Below are 6,000 nucleotides of genomic sequence, written 5' to 3'. Positions count from 1 at the left end.
GACTTTTCAGCTTTGACCGGGCTTTAGAAAGGCTTTGTCTTCTTGAATCTTGGCCTTTAATCACGGAACTCCTTAGTAACCGACCTTTGCTCCTTTATCTCGCTAAAGTGGCACATTTCTGCACATAATGGACTTTGAAGCCTGAAATGTAGAAAAACACGTAATCAGGGTTAACTCTTAATTATTACTCACATAATTGGTCTAAAAGTATGTCTGTTACAGGGTTAAAACTACAGTTTTGGGCTCTTATCAATATGATCCATTAAATTTCAAGTAACACATATATATTGCTAATTTCATTGAAATATTCCAATCCCATTGGATAACCAATATATATTTGTACTTAATCGTAAAACGTAATGAAATAAATAACACCTTTTGCCATCTTAAGGACCAAGCAGTTATGCTTTACACGAGTACCAACCACTAAAAGGTTCCTTAAATGGGGTTGAACATCCTGATATCTAACTCGAAGATAAAAAGGGGTAAGAATCATATTGTTACTTATACTGAGATTTGGTGAGGTGGGAGGCATCTTTCTAATAGAACTTTATTTGTGAAGACTTGAAATCTGATCGCAGTATCGAGCCACAACTCTGTCCATCCTTATTTTCATTGTTGGTGTCATCAGACCACTATCAATCTGCAAGTCACCAAGTATTATATAACCATTGCCAAATATAGAGAAACTAACCAAATGAAGATAACACAGGACAACGTCCCAGTTGAAGTTTAACATGAAAGGCTCCTCCACTACGAGTACTGGACCAATTTGAAATGAGCATTCTGAAGTCCTCCAAGAATGAGAACCCTCTTTAAAACCAAAGAAAAAACAATCAAGCAGCAATTCATCTTGGCCCATACCTCAATGTTGAAGGAATTAGTACGAGCAGACCCACATATAATGAAGAACCCTATTGGCTTTATTAAAGAAATTCAGCTCCAGATGAAATGGCTATAAAAGAACAAAAACCCATCAGTTGCAAAGTAAACAAAATGAAGTTATTAGGAGGAGAATGAAAGAAATGCTTCAGCAGAGTACCTGACAGACAGGAACATCCTTAAGAAGATTATTAGCATTTGATAAAGTAATGAGGGGCAATCGAGAGATTGGACCACCTTTCGAATGACCTTCCATGAAATGCTATAAAAAAGTTATCAGGCAAGTAAAAATTATAATAATGCTAAAGATGAAAGTATGAAGAACAAGAGAGAAAAGTGGATACGGTAGGTTTAACGCATCTTTATATAGGGAAACAATATGGTTGGGGGAGGAGGTTCAGGTCGTGGGTCCTTTTGGGGGCAAATGTCCCAACTGTCCCTTAGAACTCTAACAAGGTGCAATGCTCAGAATGGGAATAAAAAAATCATTTTAAGAAAAACATGATACTTTGCAGTCTACACAGAATGGGTGTAAAATCTAGACATTTACTGTAATGCTTAGTGTTATGGATAGCACGACATTAAAAACAGAGCACATTCTCCATCATTGCATGCATTGTCTCTTAACAGTGAATACGTAAAAATACTCATGACAAACGGAACGGGAGAAACTTAGCCATTAGGCTAAAAGATATATTAGGGAGGAGTAATGATTGAAAGGAACGTGCACTGTGAAGAAATGCCTTGCGTGCAATATCTGATATTGTAAGCTGACCTTGACTGGCAAAAGTAAAATAGTATATCTTCAACACCGAATACAGGATATCTTTATCTTACATATCATATACTGACAAGTAAAAATAATAAGAATCAAATGCATTATCCATAAGACCATGACATTCATGTAGCTGAAGAAGACACTGCAAGTACATGTAATCATCTATAATGATACATTGCATATGCTTTTATTTTAAAACATCATCTTCTATCTATAAAGGTATAGACACGTTCTCATTTATCTTTATGCTAATTTGGAGGGAAAAAATTGGGTGAGGACTTAAATCGTATTAACGGCATTGAATGACAACATGAGAGGTACCAAACAAAACTTGGAATGTGAATTCAAATAAGACTTTTACAGCACATATTTGTGTTGCCAAAATATCGTGATGCATAATTTAGGATAAAATGTAATGATTAAGAATCAGAGTCATGGTAAGGTCCACAGGTTGCACACATCCGGACATACTTTATGAATGTGGTAGAAATGCCCCTTTAAGGGTGAAACAACATAGCTCCAGGTGTACCATATGCTTATGAAGATCACATCATACGCATTACTACAACAGATTTGTCATCAAGAAGTAGTATTAAAATTAACTACATCCTACAAAAAAGAGAGAACATATAAGCAATTTAAAGGGCAGATATGGAACACATGCATTTGTAGATTATCCTCTCTCACGATATATCAATGCAAAAATCACCAGGCAAACAACATAAAAACGAGCAACTCACATGCCAATCATATTCGGCCTCTCTATAGATACATCCCACGCTAAAAGAGTGCCCCTTCTGTCACCAACAAAAATCCACTCCGAGGTCGGGTGAAAAGCAAATGCACCAGCCCCAATAAGCTTAATGGTAGTATCAACTGCCTTGAGGAACACAAAGCAAGAATTAACACTTGCCATTGTTAAAATGAAAAAAAAATGATTGACGAGAACTTAAAATAAAGGTAGCAATAGTTTATGTTGTAGTGTGTAATGAACAACATATGTATGGATATTGTATGCTTGAATCAATCCATCTGCATAAGCCACATACTGAAGCCAATAACAAAAGGTTGCTCATGAGAAAAAAGTGTTAAAATCTATAAACAAAAGTATAAATATTATACAGATCATATTATGTGCATTACCAGGACAGGAAGCCAAGGATGACAAACAAGATTCACAATCGGTTTCTTCATATTTGTCTTTATTTTTGTCGGTGCCTTTCCCCCTTCAATCGTTCCAACAACTTCACACAGTGCAAACAATTGAAAAAAAATATATCAGAAACAGCTATTACCCTTAATGAATATCTCTTAACCATACTCAATCACAATAACGAACCTGTCACACTCATCCTTCTATGAAAACCAAAAAACACAACAGGTTGTAAAGGTGTCAAAGCAAGATGAACTTCCGTGATCGGAAGAAATACGTTCCATCCTCTTTTCAGGTGAATGCAATACACAAGTCTGCTCTGTGTCGAAATCATGCGACCTAATTGTACAATCCTCAAGCATTGCAATAACAACATGTCCACTTATAGGACTATACAACATATTCTGCAAATAGACGATATCTTACTTCCAGTATAGGCATCGAATTCTGCAAACATATATTAAGTAGAATCAACTCATTTCTAATGTATAAAATTATTCAATTATAATATTAATGCATACCGACTATGTAATTGCCAACTTCATTCAGCCATTCCCAAGAAGAGTGCAGCTGAATGAAGTTGTATGAGCATGCCATTTATTAACATAGCATATCAATGCAAGCTTCCCTTGTTTTGCATACTTTAGAGCCCCATCCAACTAAACATGTAAGTCCTACAAGTTCAAACTTAAAGCTAAGCTTTGCAACACCTATTTGTTTTGGCGAAAGGAAAGAGTTTATCAAGACATTCACAAGCCACACCATAGTGGATAAGGTGCTAATTGTTGTACTATAACGCATAATTTATTTCACCGGATCCCGTGGTTCACTCCCCAACACAGACTAATTATATGATAATCTTTCTTGAGCAATTAGAAAACATATGTACTACTACTTTTAAATCTACGTTGGTATTCATGACTCCGCTTGATCATGTCCTTAAAGGAGTCTGGGAATTTACTACTACTTTTAAATCTACGTTGGCATTCATGACTCCGCTTGATCATGTCCTTAAAGGAGTCTGGGAAGTACTCCAAGAGGTCACATAAAGACAAAGCAGAATATCTATTATGCATAAAATAAGTTTGTCTAACTGACATCCATGGCCCAAGTATGCAATGATTATGAGAAGAAATAAAATGAAGCAAGAGAATTTCATTCAATGCCTTTTAAGAAATATGAACGAAAAAACTGATGCAAGAGGACTGCATGACTAGTACGAGGCATGGTATCAACAAATTTAATTTGCCTTTTGTATCTAGTGTAGAGCAGAGTATCTACTGGTATGATAAGGTAAGCCATTACCTCTCAAATAGTCCAAGCTTCAAAATCACATCTGCTAAATTAGAGTTTGCTTTTCCCACAAGTTGAAAAAGTTTTTTCCCTTTCATTGTAAATGTACCGGTTTTCTCCATTCCATCGATCTAAGCGAAATCAATTCGTGAGTGTTGATAAAGTTCAAGTTAGTCTGCCTTCATAATTAAATATGATTAAATAGGTACCTGGCTAACATAGTAATCAAGAGCAATGCTTTGACCAAGAACGCTGCCAATGATATGAATTCTGTCGATATCTAGATGATGGAGCATTATATAGTCTAATCCGCCACGCATCCAGGTGTGAAGAGTTGACTTCTCTCTCACCTCATACTCTATAATTACAGAAAGTGGTGGAAAGGAACGAAAAGGGAGAGCTTGGGGACTACCTCTGAATTTGAAAAGGAATAGCGGTCATTCTCATTGAGAGATAGAACTTAAGATTTTTTTATCCATGGCGAGCCATCTACCTTATGGTGCGAGTGTGAAGATGAGAGGCAGCAAACCCTTGAACAAATTTTTTTAGAAGGTGTGTATTTACTAAAATATCCCTGCGAGTTAGAGAGTAGAGTTTGAAGGAAGCTCGCGAAGTGTTTCTTTCTCCTTGTTTCTGTACTTAGAGAGTTTGAAGGGAGTCGGAGACAGCGGAAGTTGAGAGTGAACGTGGGTGTGTCGTGTTTTGAATCAGTTGTTTTTTAGTGGAGTCCAAAAACTACTTGGGTCAAACGGTCACTTAAGAGTCGGATAATACGTTACTATTTTAGTGAAATAGTCACAAATAGTTCTCCACACATATACATCTTCTTTAGAAAAAAAACCATTTGTGACCGTTTCTAAAAAGCATGTCACCTAAAACTTTTTAAAACAGTCACAAAAACCCTTTTTTACTATTTGTGACCGTTTCGAACAAAATAGTCACAAATAACATTTTAAAACAGTCACAAAAAACCTTTTTTCTACTAGTGTTTGTCTAAAACTCTTTCAATTTGTTTATGGGTAGGACAATTCCACACACTTCTGCACTTGTACTACCCCCTAAAATAAAAATAACTCACATAGTCAACATCATATATATAAAAAATAAAAAGGTAGATTGATCCCATATGCAACCAAAATATTAAAACTTGCTGAATTAAGGGGGGTCCACTACTCTTTCAAAATCTTGCCTATATGAACCCTATATGCCCACAACGCTCTTCATACATTGCATTCATTTTCTAAACTTTTAAAGCTTAGTAGTTAGCTCTTACATCTTTTTATAGTTCTCTTCCTGCAAAAAAAATAGCCATCACATTTTTCATTGATATTTGTTAAATAATATTTAACTACAGAACAGAAAACAACCAAAAACCATCTTATAGTGAACTGACAATGAAGATCTACCAAAAGTGAATGAACTCAATCTAATTTTATCATCCATAAATTATACCTGCAACTTATCTAGGATAATTGTGTATAAAAGAGCTAATAAAAAATGGAATTGTATTGTCCAAGTAAACTTCTGAACAAATTAGTTGATCATAACCTGAAATGATGTCAAGATTGTCATGTGTAAGTATAGTTACGTTTACTCATGTTGGATTGTTAGAATTAAAAAGGATTAAAAAATACATACTTTTTAGTTTTTACCAATATGAACTTGAAATTAAGAATAATACTTCAATTTCTTATGGTCGTATATCAATCATTAGTAACTTGAATCTGATGGCAAGCAGTGTTTAATATAACTCCACGTACCAAGTTTCTATGCATCACAAAATCATTTGCTCATCAAATTAGATACCCTCACATTAATAAATACAACTCCATATTCTTTTGCAATAACACCCCTTTCTGTGGGATCCCATATGAAAATAGCTCATGTCTTCTTA

The 6,000-nt window shown here is 35.2% G+C and overlaps 1 long non-coding RNA gene across 1 annotated transcript; it reads right to left on the bottom strand.

The window, feature by feature from the left end:
- Positions 1–251: 251 nt before the first annotated feature.
- LOC147482042 (uncharacterized) lies at positions 252–1,657 on the bottom strand. Its single transcript, XR_015205663.1, has 3 exons — positions 1,043–1,657; positions 865–955; positions 252–794 (listed from the first exon to the last, which is right to left on the bottom strand). It is a non-coding gene; the product is annotated as an uncharacterized LOC147482042 (long non-coding RNA).
- Between the last annotated feature and the right edge of the window lie 4,343 nt (positions 1,658–6,000).

Source organism: Coptis chinensis, chromosome 8 (assembly GCF_015680905.1).
Source record: "Coptis chinensis isolate HL-2020 chromosome 8, ASM1568090v1, whole genome shotgun sequence".
Taxonomy (NCBI): domain Eukaryota; kingdom Viridiplantae; phylum Streptophyta; class Magnoliopsida; order Ranunculales; family Ranunculaceae; genus Coptis; species Coptis chinensis.
Note: the sequence above shows the minus strand (reverse complement) of the source record. Positions and strands in the feature narration are given on the sequence as shown.